Genomic DNA, 14,167 nt, shown 5'->3' on the forward strand with positions numbered 1-14,167 from the left:
CATTCATGTCCATTTCTTTCCATCCAAACCAGGCACTGGGATCTCATTGTGGTGAGTCTGGCCGTATGTTACTTGATCGGGGTAATGCAAAACAATTACCAGCCTATTGTGCTTCATTATACCCCCGTAATCGGTGGCGAGTCAATGTTTCAGCTACAGCTGCTCTGAAAATTGAGCTGACATGGATACTGTCGTCAGAACGGCAGCCTGGGCCCCTATGCAAATGGCAGAAATTAGCACCCGGTCAATAGGTTCTGAAATGTGATCCGTGACTCAGCCCAGGACACCTGCTTTGGGTCTCTCCTTTTCTCCTGCATAAAATAGGATGATCGTGGAATAAATGAATCCTTCAACTTGTATTGTGGCACAGCAAAGGTCATCGAAATGCCAAAGAATGTTAAATACCACGGTATGTTCAGAGAATCACATTCCGTAGCACACACTCTAATTGTTTCTAATGGTCACTTTTGCTGGTGCAGCTGACAGCCTGTGTCAACCCAGATCCAGCTCGTAGATAGTGTTTAAATATTTTATAACATTTATACATTACAAAACAGCCACAAGTAGTCCAGGGTTGTAAAATGGCTGTAGGATGGCCATAGAACTCATTATCCCCAAATGGGAGTGATATTAATAACTACACTGGGCCAAGGGACATTAACCCCAGGCTACTCAAGACATAAGATAAAGCTACCACCTTTGCTCCCTGTCCTTTCCCTGGCACCCAAAGCTAATATCACTTGGCGATGATCAAGGTCATGAGCTTGGCCCTTCTCCCCACCAGGGATGACCAAATGCCTTCTCCCAGTCCCGGAAGTCCAACCAGGCTAGGAGTCACCCCTGCAAATCCATGCATATGCACGTGTTCATGGGGAAGGCTCACCTTGGAAAATACCAGGGAATTTGTGGGCAGAGAGGCAGAGCCTTGGAAGTAAGGGTAGGAAGAGTCCAGAAGGAGGAGAGCCAAGACCGTGCTGTACCCCAGTGACAGAGGGATGGACCAACAGATGCTCGTGGGTCTGGCAATGGGAAGCAGCCTCCCAAATGGCCCCCAGGGGTGCAGCCCTGGCTGTCCATGTCTACACGAGCTGGTTAACCAGACTTCAGAAACAACAGAGTGTGTCCTTCAGAACTAGGTTCAACCGAGTTCTTCCACTCACCCTGGGGGAAGGTTGGCAAGCACCTGGTGGAGACACTGAAGTGGTGCTTGGCCTCCTGCCAGCAGCCATGGGAGTGAGCCATCTGGGAGATGACATGGCCACAAAGAAAGAACGTGTTCCTTTTAGGTTTCTCACACGAGACGCCCACTAGCTTTTCAAGGGATGTAATACTGTAAAATGTAGAAAAAAAAAATTTAAGGCACTGTTTGCAAAAACCTGGTCTTATTACTCTATGGCCACATTTCTCATTTCCTGGGACATAGTCTTGAGTTTCCTATGATTTCTTCTCCTTGCATTTTTCTATAGGTGAAGTGTAGGACATCAGGTGACTCACATACAATGGGTCTATAATAATTCTATGTGGGCCGAGGTACCGTACGGACCAACCTGGGGTTACAGGATGATGGCCAAGTGGCACATTTTCTGAGACAGCTGCAATATCATCACATGGGTTGAATTTTTTTTAAAGATTTATTTATTTAACTATTTGAAATGCAGAGTGATGAGAGAGAGAGAGAGAGAGAGAGAGAGAGAGAGAGAGAGAGAGAGAGAAAGAGAGATTTTCCATCCATTGGCTCAGTTCCCAAATGTCCACCATGGCCAGGACTTGACCAGGCCTTAGCCAGGAGCCAGGAGCTCCATCCAGGTCTCCCATGTGGGTGGAGGGGGTCCAAGCACCTGGGGCCATCACCTGTGGCCTCCCACATCTGAAGCAGAGCAGCCAGGACTCCTGTATGAGGCACAGGCATCGCAAGCCGTGGCTAACTCCACGGCACCACAGCACGTGCCCTGCAGAGTTTGGGATGCTTGAGCTCACAAGATGAAGGAGGGAGCAAAGTCCACATCCAGGGCTGCCATGAACAGCTGTCGGTACTGTGCATCGTACAAGGCATGCGGGGAGGCAAGGGAGGGCGGCTGAATCCAGACCCTTTGCTCCAGTGCGTGCCCTGGCCTGGGGCCACACCCACAGAGAGGAGGGGCCGCTTCTGACGTCCACCGAGGCCTCACTCTGCTGCCTCCGGCCCTGTTGCCCTGTTTGCTTCTCAAGGGAAATCAAGGGAAAGCAAACGGTGTGAAGCAAACGGTGTGAAGCCTCCTGCATTCGGCTTTCTCCCCAGGGAGAGAAATTCCTGTGGCCATAATTCACCCACAGGAAATGACATACAGGAGCGTTGGACACCCACAAAATTTGGAAGGCTCCTTTGAAGGGCTTTCCCTTGAGGTTATTTAACCTTTTTCCCAACTGAACTCATGAAGGGACTTCGGGCACCACCCACGTGGGTTCCCTCTGGTGGGGCAGGTATTCCAAGGTGCGGGGCGACTGAGGCAGGACCCCGACTGAGATGTCTGGGGAGATGAGGATGACTCAGGGTTAGAATGGACTGAGGGACTGGCGTTGGTGCAGTGGATTAAGCCACCACTCATGATACCGGCATCCCATATGGACTCTGGTTCAAGTCCCGGCTGCTCCACTTCTCATCCAGCTCCCAGCTGATGCGCCTGGGAAAGCAGCGGAAGATGGCCCAAGCCTTTGGGTCCCTGTACCCACCTGGGATATGTGAATGAGCTCCAGACTCCTGGCTTCTGCTTGGATCAGCGCTGACCGTTGTGGCTACGTGGGGAGTTAGCCAGTGGATAGAAGAGCTCTCCTCTCTCTATGTCTCCCTCTGTGTTAGTTACTCTGCTTTCCAGGTAAATGAATAAATTTTTTTATAAAGAAAGAACTGAACTGTTCCCCTGATCCCGCTGTTCATCTGCCCCCGAATATGTCCTCCGGAGGTGCTCATTAAGCTTTTTGATGTTTGTATCTGCCAAGGAGGGGGGAGGTCTCTCTTTGTATCCCCAGAGAATCACCGCTTCTGGCTTATCTCCCACTGCGCGGCCAGAGGACTAAAACTCACGAGTAATTCAGAACGAGAGGAGTTCTAATCGCCTTGTCCTTCTAAACCGTTGACCCAGGGCAGGCCCGAGTGATAGAAGTGACAGATGTGAGCTTAGTCCGGGCCCAGTTCCCAGCAGAGAGAGACTCGGGGATGCGCTCAGAGGGGTTGCTACACTGTCCTGGTGATGCTCTTCTTTCTTCTACCAAAGGCGAGTGTATGTGGAATGATCTAGAATCACTTCCTGGCTCTGCCAGCCTGGCCGGGTGGCCCTGGGCCAGTTCTTCCATGTCGCTGGGACTCGGCTTCCTGGTTAGCGGGGTGGGTACGATGGGCGTGCCTGCCGCAAGGGCAGGTTGTGAAGTTACCTGAAGAGCGCCCCGCCCCGAGGGTGGCCCTTGGACGCTCACTGATGCTTTTATTGTGGCCAAAGCCTTTTAGGAGGGGGGGGGAGCCAGGGGCAGGAGAGGGGCATTTGCCGTGGCCAGGGCATTCCTCGGAGGGCCAGCGTAGCTCCTATCTAGCCTTTTATTGGCAGCCAGACAGCTGCTAGTCTGGTTTCTCATTCATAACGGTGAATATAGGTGAAAGATCTAGCTCTCAATTTCCCTTCAGGCCTGAGAATCCAGAAGATTGGAGAGTGGCCCTTTAGCAGGAAGTACCTGGAACAAACACGCACGTGCACATAAAGTTGCCAACTGAGCAAGGCGAAGGGCAAACCATTTCAGCTCTGCCCTGGGACTCTCAGGTCCGTGTGTGTGTGTGTGTGTGTGTGCGCGCGCAGGGGGTGTCCGACAGCAAGCAGGCCAAGTTGACTGGGCTACGGGATGCCCAGATGGCTGGTAGAAGAGTACTTTTGGGTGTGTGAGGTTGTTTCTGGGAGAGATTAGCATTGGAATCTGCAGACTGAGTAAAGCAGGTAGTCCTTCCCGATGCGCGTGGGAGTCCTCCCACCCCCCCCCCCCCGAGGCCGCAGATGATGCGCGTGGGAGTCCTCCCACCCCCCCCCCCGAGGCCGCAGATGATGCACGTGGGAGTCCTCCCACCCACCGAGGCCACAGATGATGCGCGTGGGAGTCCTCCCACCCCCCGAGGCCCCAGATACAAGAGGAGGAGGAAGGATGAACTCACCCCTTGAGCCACACCCTGGTCCTCCTGGCTCCGCTGCTCCTGGTTCTCTGGGATCTGCACTGCTGCCTCTCCCATGTCTGCCGTGTGCCGAGTGCGGGAGTCACATGAGCTGTACCATGTTTAGATTGCCCAAGTTTGTGGAACTGAAGTTGAAAGATAAGCTTGCTTTAGTGCAAAAGAAGGAAATCCTTGCATATGAGGGGCCTTCAGAAAGCTCAGGAAAATCCATACTCTGAAAAGTCTGCGTGGATTTTGAAAGCTTTTGGCATCAAAATAAACACCCTTAAAAAAAGATTATTTGTTCAAAAGGCATCAAAACAGAGAGAGAAATCTATTTATCTACATACCAGTAGTTAGATAGTGAGTGCGCCCTCCTGCTGGTTCACTTCCCAAATGCCTGACACAGCTGGGACCAGGCTGAGTTGATGCTGGAAGCCAGCAACTCAAGTCAGGTCCCCAGCGTGAGTGGTGGGGACTCAATTACCTGAGCCATCGCCACTGCCTCCCAGGGTCTGCATTAGGAGGAAGCTGGAGTCGGGAGCTACAGGCAGATAACAAACCCAGGTACTCCAAAGTGGGACGCAGGTGTCTGTTTTGATGTCTTTACTGGTAGACCAAATGCCAACCGTTTGATCTTTTAATTCTTTTTTCCATAAACTTTTTGAAGTTCCGTGTGTGTGTGTGTGTTACTGGTTCTGTTTCTCTGAGAAGCCTGATTACTCAGAGACCAAATACCCAGACAGAATCCCCCCTGTCTCAAGGGGAGAGGGTTTTAGCACTGGGCTGACACACACAGCCGAAGCACTTGCCAAGAAGCGGACCCATGGTGATGTGGGCTGTGCAGACATGTTCATCCTCCCCCGTGAGCGTGCACGCACCCTGTGGCCTGGAAAATGTCACTTGGCCCCTTTGTACCCTGGTCCCCTCACTTGTAAAGCACGTGGGTGATAAGACGACCCCTAGGAATCCCTGAGCTCGGAGATGCATAGAGTCTGGATCAATTTGTTTATTCTCAATAGATGGTCATTATTGAAGGTCATCTATAATGAATTGTAAATGGTCGTTATTAAGAATCAATAAATTCACGCTGCTTGCATGTTAATAAAAATAGATATTGCCTCAATGCTGGCTGGGTGCCAGGCCGACTTGGCCCCTCGCAGACAAGGTAGGATATTGTCCTCACCTTGCCAGTGGACTTGGAAGTGGTAGGTGGCTTTCCTGCTACCTGCTTCTGGGAACGGGCAGCACCAGGCTGGGCACCTGGTTTTCCCTGGCTCCACAGTCTCACTCACAGCCTCTGTGTCCTTGTGGGGGTAGTATTTGTTCCCTCGGCTCCCACACCATCTCTCTATGGAGACCGGTGCTGCTCTGACCACAGCAGATCATTCCAGAGTGCTTATTGTCATTGGCCTGAGGTTGCCCTGGCTTCAAAACAGAACTTGCTGGGTGAGTGTGATGAGGTTTTCATTTCTTTTTTGAATTGACTGGTGGGGAATTTATTCTTCAAGACTCTCAAGGGACTAAAGCTAAACAGCTTCTCCGCCATGGCTCAGTAACCCACGCCTGGGTGCCTGACAACAGACATGAGCGTCCACGTCCACTCATTGAGCTGCCCACAAGAGCAGAGCCCAATTCTGTGCCGGCGCCGCGGCTCACTAGACTAATCCTCCGCCTGCGGTGCTGGTATCCTGGGTTCTAGTCCCAGTTGGGGCGCCGGATTCTGTACCGGTTGCTCCTCTTCCAGTCCAGCTCTCTGCTGTGGCCCAGGAGGGCGGTGGAAGATGGCCTGGGTCCTTGGGCCCTGCACCTGCATGGGAGACCGGGAGGAAGCACCTGGCTCCTGGCTTCGGATCAGCGCAGCGCGCCGGCCGTGGCAGCCATTTGGGAGGTGAACCAGCGGAGAGAGGACCTTTCTCTCTGTCTCTCTCTCTCACTGTCTAACTATGCCTGTCCAAAAAAAAAAACATATATATATATATATATATATATATATATATAGAGAGAGAGAGAGAGAGAGAGAGAAGAGTCCAACTCTGGAGATAACCCAGTGTCCACTGACAACCAGATTTGGTGCTGCACTTACACACCGAATACGGTATAGCAGGGAAAATCAACACACACGGCAGCGAGCAGCGACATGGAGGTGTCTCCCAGGTGTGCTAGGACATGAGAACAGACAGACAAAAGGGTACATACCGGCCGATCCCACTTACATAAAGCTCAGGAACAGGACAAATTCATGCATGCTTGATCACAGAATTCAGAATGGTGGTTGCTGACGGGGAAGGAGCGTGCAGGATGTCACGGAGCTCTCTGTGTCTTGGTCTGCATCTCCTAAAAATGCATCTTGGCCTGGGTGGTGGTTGCAGGACTGTCCGCATCATTTAAGATCTGTGCACTGAGGGGCCGGCACTGTGGTGCAGCAGGTTAAAGCCCTGGCCTGAAGCGCCGGCGTCCCATATGGGCGCTGGTTCTAGTCCCGGCTGCTCCTCTTCTGATCCAGCTCTCTGCTATGGCCTGGAAAAGCAGTAGAAGATGGCCCAAGTGCTTGGGCCCCTGCACCCGCGTGGGAGACCAGGAAGAAGCTCCTGGCTCCTGGCTTCGGATCGGCGCAGCTCCGGCCGTTGCAGCCATCTGGGGAGTGAATCAGTGGATGGAAGACCTTTCACTCTGCCTCTACCTCTCTGTAACGCTGTCTTTCAAATAAATAAAATAAATCTTAAAAAAAAAAATCTGTGCACTTCACCACATGTGTGATGCTTCTAAGAGAAGAAGATAAAGAAAGGGGCATGGAGGTGCTGGGAACCCATGTCAGCACTGGCGGGAGGACCTGGGCCTTTGAGGCCACCTCCTTACAGAACTTGTCCCTGAACTTGCTCTGACCCGAGGGCTGACCTGGAGCCACCAGGAGTTCATGCCAATAGTCACACTGCTAAGAATTCAGTATTTTGGATGCCTGTGACTCCTTCCTGCCTTTTAACTTACGTTGTGTTTTCTGGTGGGCGGATTCGCAGTGGACTTGTAGCTTCACCTGCATCCCAGGGTTCCAGCTGGGGACCCTGATGTCTTGCCTTTGCCTTGCCTGCCTCTTCATCTCCATGTGCCTTGATACTGGATATATGTTTACATCTCCAGCCATGGGGCAGAGAATGGGCTGAGTCTCCAGAATGAAGAACCGGGTCAGGGTGAGCTCACCTTGAGAAACCCCAGGACGTGGAGCCACTGCCTTGGTGGATCCCCGATCGCTGGGGGGCCCCTCTGATCAGAGGTTGGACTTCTGGACCCCCGAGAAGCAGCCCTCCAAGTGGGTCAGCTCAGCTCTTCCCTGGCCCCAGCTCGCTGTGACTTCCCCAGTTGACCAGTCCCAGCCCCGCGGCACATCCCCCACCCCAGACTGGGCTGGCTGACCGCCCCCCCCCCCCCCAGCTGCTGGATGTGTGATATGCCCACATCAGACAGAACACGAAAGAGAACTCAGCTCTTCCCTTTAAGAACCATAAACCCCAGAGTGCAGAATGAAACATATATTAACACTTTCTTTTGAGCTCTTTCTGGGGACATTTCTTTGGAGAGGAAAAGCCGCTTTGCAACTGCGCATTAACCATGAATGTTTTGAGGCCCAGCGAGAAAAGGAGAAAGGAGAAACGATAAAGGGATAATGCCTGTGAGACAGGCAGCCGAAAGGTTCACCACGACGTGAGTGATTTCAAACATGTTCGGTCTGTTTCTATAATTTTATTATTCATGAGACATAAAGGAAATGAGAGCGCAAAGTAAACACGGCCACTTACGAGCTGGATGGAGCACACAAAGAGAAACTCAGCCACGAAATACAGCAAAAGAGCAAAGCATTATAGGCAGAAAAATTACATCTGGATTATTCTACTTAAATAGAAGCAACATGAATCACACCAACGGGCTCATAGCAATGTGCAGGGGAGTGATAATGAACAGACCAGCCCGGACTGCCCTCTCTCTTCCTCGCTGAGCCAAATCTGAGGCCTCCCATGTGACTCGGCAGAAGTCCCAGGAGCCAGCCCGGGTGCTCGTCTCCTGCCCAGTCCCGCCGTGTCCTGTCCAGTCCAGCCCAGTCCACGGGGGTCTCGCCCCTCCCTGTGCTAAGCAGCCACAAACTGTGTTTTGCTCTTTCCTTTCTGTTCCCTGGTCACTTCCTCGCTTATCTTTGTCTTGTCTTCTGCAAGCTTCTTGAACGTCCTCATGTCTCTCCTGTCTTTGCACTTTCCTTCAGTGCATGGGCAAAATCCCTCACCAAATTCCAAAACCATGCAACATAGATTTGTATCCAAATACACCCATGTGTTGGTTGGCTGATTTCAAATGCTGTGATGAGATTTTCTCTGTAATTGGGGCTGGGATCAAGCATTTCACGTGCACAGCTCTTTTTGGCGGCAGTGGTTCATTATCACAGAATCACCCAATGTAGGATCCTAGCTGGACAAATACATCCATTGATAGCAACTGTTTCTTTAAATACCTCTGATAGATTGATGGACACAATGCAACAGGTTCCAAATATTTTAGCCTACATTAAGGTGCATTTGTAGAGTCACAGAGATTTGAGCTGACGCCCGTGTAACACCCAGTAAGGGCATGCCAGGATGGGTGATCTGTGTGTTCACTCATCAGCTATCCTTCTCAAATGTCGCATCTTCCTTCAATAAGAAATAGCAGAGAGACTGTGCTGTATGGATACCAAATTCTCTCTGTATTCCAGAATCTTGTAAACCAGAAATATCTCATTTTTCTTTAAAGTCCACAAATGTTGAAGTTTTATCTGTCCACCACACAACTTGAGTAGCAGGTGTGACTTGGGAGGAAAGGGTCCCTGGCATGTCTCACGTTCCGGAAGTGAGGGACACACAGTGTGCGTCTCCCATGTAGGAGGCAGTGAGCATAGCACCTGTGAACCCTCATTCATTGTGAGGATATCAGACTGACATCAAAGTGTTGCTAGAATTAAATTAGTTAGGTAATTTGTAACCTTAGATTATCAACTGGCACAGAGTAAGCACTATATGAGTTGAGAGATAAAAATAAAATTAATTTGATTTCCATAACACGATTTGTGGTAGATGCTTTCAAAAGTTCTTCTACCAAAAAATAGTTAAAAAGAAGCCCATTTATTTGTTTTCTATCCCTAGGTTTACAAACAGTGACTATCACCAAGCAATCTTCTATAACCCTTGGCAGCAATTATTTGAATAGCTTTGCAGTCTCAACTCTATTTGTTCTGAATAAATAAATATAATTATATCCATTCTCAAGGCCCTAAGATGCATTTTCCCAGCACCAAGAGTAGAGAGATATACCACCATCTTTTTTGTAACATGGCTAAGTCAGTTTCACACTTGGCAAAGGAGAAGCTTAGCAGAATGGAAAAATATCTTAAAATATTAATTATGTATTACTGAGTTTCATAAATTTTTTAATTTTCTGAAAGGCGCTAATAACAAGAACCTGTAATGACTCAAGGGAACCAATGACACATTTGCACTTTGTTAGTTAAAATAAGCACAGTAACACTTTAGTTGTCTGATCGTCCCTAGAAATGACCGTTTGATGTATGTGTATTTTTCAGACAACTAAATCTTGGCACTTCGATCACAAACACTTTGATCAACCTAACATCTTTTTAATGATGGGAATTTATGAGATTTTTGACTATCTTTTGTTCAGATCAAACTAGAGATTATAAAAAAGACCCTGAACATAATGTTGGCAAGGGTCAACACTGACATCACTAAAAAGTGTCACAGCCTCGTGGTCAGAGATTTCGAGGTGTGGAAGAGCTCTTTGCCCTCACACTGAGTGGCCTCGCTGTTGATGACTCACTGAATATCCTGTTGGAATCTGCATTTGTTAGCTCACAGAGCACTCTGCGTCTGCTGGGTTGCCGTATGAAGTGCTGGCTGTTGACATCAGTTAGGGGCAGTTTCAGGACTTTAAGAAAATCGGATCAAGCAGGTGCCACTGGAGTCTGTACCTATACCTATCTATACCTATCTGCTCGACAATAACAGAGGTGCAACTGCTGATTAAAGAGGAAGAGGAGAGGTGAGGGGGAGAGGGGAGAAGGAGGAGGAGCAGCAAAGGACATGAAGGAACTTTTTCTCCTCCACCCAAGATCGGTAGAAAACAGAGATTGAGCCCGCCTGAAAGCAGGGAGGGGCTGATGGGTTTGTTGGATATTTCTGGAGAGACTGGAGCCAGAGGCATCACCACAGCACTTAGGGAACAAGTTCTGGCTGTTGGTGTGCGCACCCATGGAGGACCCTCCCTGGCGACACCCACCAGACCCAAATCAGGAACACGGGACTGCCTTATACTTCTCTGCTGTAAGTTGAATGTGGTTGTGTGTGGGAAGCTTAATCCTCAAATTCATGTGTTAATGATATTTGCAGGTGGAGTCTTTGGGGAGGTGATTATGATTAGAGGAGATCACCAGAGTGAGGCCACCATGATGGCCTCCATGGCACAGAGGAAGACGACTGGAGCTGGTGCACCTGCTCTGTCCCACCATGGATGCCCTCTGCCACGCGACGACGAAGCAAAAAACCCCCATCCAGTGCTAACAAGACGCAGGCACCATGCCCTTGTATTTCCTAGACTTCAAGACCATGAGCCAAATAGGCATCTATTTTTTTTTAAAATAAATTACCTGGCCTCATATCTTTTGGTATAGCAATGGCAAATGGACTCACTCTCCATCTGGAGGGAGAATCCAAGCTATTTCAAACACGGTAGATATTTTCACCAGAAAGAATAGTCTTGCCCAGGAAAGTTAAAATCTGCCAGCTCACGTAACACAAGTTGTGCACAAAAGCTATTTGTTGATCAGGCTGAATTTTAGAAGTAAAGAGCAGCAATGCTACTGAGATTGGAGAAGAAGCAAAAACGATGCGATAGACAGCAAAGGGCCCTGCTGTGTCCCGCTCACAGCGCTCAGTTAGCAACACCACCTGGTGAGGCGTAACCGGCACTCCGGGAAGCGTGGGCATGCTTTTGCTGTCCCACGCGCTTGTCTTTGGCTTTCCCCAAGCCTGAAGACAGAACTTGCCAATTTGGGAGCCCACAGGCATGACTGGTGTCGGGGAAGGGGTCTCGCGTGGACAGCTGCAGAGGGTCCTCTGTACACGTTGGAGGACAAGTGTAGTACATGGAGTTTATTCTAATGTGTGTTTGTGTTGACAGAGTGATTGCTGATAGTAGGGTCTCTTCTCTTGTCTGACTTAATGTTTTCCCATTGCTCTCCCTGAGTACAGAAGTCTTCTCCTTAATCCATCATCCCTTAAGGACAGGTAGGCGGGATATTTCCATAAGAGCAGATCTCACCGAATCTTTCCTTGGCATCTAATCTGTGGTGGAATGGGAAGGCCATGCCAAGGTGGCCACTGGCAAGTGAGTGTCAGTTATTTAGGGATGGCTTTGTAACCCACCTAGCAACAGAGCCTGCCTGGCAACAGGCTGTGATTGGATGGATTTGAAACCCACATGGCAAACGGAGCCTGCCTGGCAACAGGCTGTGATTGGTTGGGGCATAGACCGCCCCTTGACTGGATTGGCTGGTCTTGGCTATATAAGCTGTTGTACCAACTGAAATAAACGAGTCTGTGAGCTGCTTGCCTCAGGCCTGCTTTCACCCGACTCCCGGGGTCTGTGTGGTGACTCCGCGCCTCTTGCCCCCACCACGCTCCTCCTCCCAGAAATGAATCCACTGCAACATTGTTGAGAAATCAACTGCAACACTAATCAGGTGACCATATCAGGGTTTCATGACAAGAAAAAGGTATTGGAATCCAATTAACTGTTAGAACAAAGCGAATAACTAACATGCGCTGAGCGCTTGTGTGGTACCTGGTGCTGTTCTGAGCAGCAGACTTGCATCAATTCATTGAGGTCTCCAACGGCTCTGTGCTCCTGTTGTCTTTTGGTATCCAGAGGAGGAGTGGGGATGCAGAGCGAGCAGGCGGCGGGCTTGGGGTCCCGAGGTGAGCAGGTGCCAGGGCCCTGGCTGTTGTCCTGTGGCGTTATTACACTCCAGGAAGGGGCTGTGTCTCAAATCCGACAAGTTCAAAATAGAGCTCCACAGGGAATGTGAGACACAGAATGCATTAATCCCCACACCCTGTGCTGTGCCTCCATGAGTACTTCAACATCTTGTGGAAAATGGGACCAAAAGCTGTGCTTATTTTGGTATAAAAAAGTTTGAAATGCATGTGTAAGTGTCCATGGGAACTTCCGGTGATGGGACCCTTTGCTTCGTTTCAATGAGGGCAAGAAAGACAAGAGGGTTGTGAAATTGCCTGCTAAGGACAGGGATGTTTGTGTCCAAACACTGTGCCTGGTGAAAGAGGCCATCACAGAAGCTCACATTTTTTATGATTCCATTGACGCGAAATGTCCAGAGCAGGTAAATTCTGAGAAACAATCCGCAGATCAGTGATTTCCAGGGGCTGGAGGAAGACATCTGGGGGGAAATGAGAGTGACTGCTGGGGTTCAGGGTTTCTTTCCAGGGCGATGGCGATGTTCTAGAACTGATCATGGTGATGGTTGCTCAAGTCTGTGATTATACTGAAAGTCGCTGAAGTCTAAGCCTCAAATGGGTGATCTGCATGGATATGAATTGTATCTTAATAAAGTTGTTATTAATAATAACGAAAAAAAGTTTGGAATCTTGAGTCTGGCCCCAAGTAATTCAGGCCAAGAGCAGAGGTGGCTCAAGAGGTCCCAGGCATACACAGGCTTTGTAAAAGTTGCTTATTAGAGGGGGAAGTGGTTGATTAATTAAATTTATATAAATAATTCATATGGATCATAAAAATTTAAAGCACCCATAATCTTCACACGTAGAAATAACCAGTGTTAATATTCTAGGTTTAACCTTGAGGATTTTTTCCTACGCGTATATCGGTTACATAGAGAAGCTGGTCTTACTCTCTCTACTGTAATTTGTTTTTCTCACGAAGTAATGTTCTATCACAGTGCTCCTCAAGGTGTGATGCTGGACCGCCAGGGTCACCACCACCTGGGCACTTCTTAGAAATGCAGATTCTAGGGCCAGCATGGAGGTGCGGCAGGTAGCTGCTTGTGACCCCAGGTCAGAGTGGAGTTGCAGTCCCAGCTGCTCCATTCCCCAGCCAGCTCCCTGCTCATGCACCTGTGAAGGCGGCAGGTTCTGGTTTCAGTCCTTGGGCCCCTGCCACCCTTGTGGGAGACCCGGATGAAGTTCCTGGCTCCTGGCTTCAGCCTGGCCCAATCCTGGCTATTGCGGGCATTTGGGAAGGGGCCAGCAAATGGAAAATCTACCCCAATACACACCCTTGCTGTGCCTTTCAAATGAATAAATAAATAAATCTTCACAAAGAGAAGCACATTCTAGAGCCATAAACCAGGCAGACTGGACCAGAGGCTCTGGGGGTGGGGCCAGCACCCTGGTTTTAGGAAGGCATTCATGTGGCTCCCTGCAACTGTGTTTGCTCTGAAATATATGAGGACTTTTTTCATAAATTTTAATGGCTAATATTCCAATTTTGGTTTCTCCAGCTATCACTGCCAAGATCATCCTCATGCCATCCGTGTACACTTGGTTATACCCTCTGGTGGAGCACAGAAGTGTTCTCACTGGGGTGGAATCTAAGGTTCTAGGTACTTCCAAAGTACCCCTCAAAGTAAGTATTGGGGCTGGCACTGTGGCTTAGCGGGAAAAGCTGCCGCCTGTAGTGCTAGCGTCGGTTCGGGTCCCGGCTGTTCTACTTCCGATCCAGCTCTCTGCTATGGCCTGGGAAAGCAGTAGAAGATGGCCCGAGTGCTTGGGCCCCTGCACCTGTGTAGGAGACCTGGAAGAAGCTCCTGGCTCCTGGCTTCGGATCAGCTCAGCTCCAGCCATTTCAGTCAACTGGCGAGTGAACCAGTGGATGGAAGACCTCTCTCTCTCACACATGTTTACTTCTCTCTCTCTCTCTCTCTCTCTCTCT

This window comes from Lepus europaeus, chromosome 17 (genome assembly GCF_033115175.1).
Source record: "Lepus europaeus isolate LE1 chromosome 17, mLepTim1.pri, whole genome shotgun sequence".
Classification (NCBI taxonomy): Eukaryota; Metazoa; Chordata; class Mammalia; order Lagomorpha; family Leporidae; genus Lepus; species Lepus europaeus.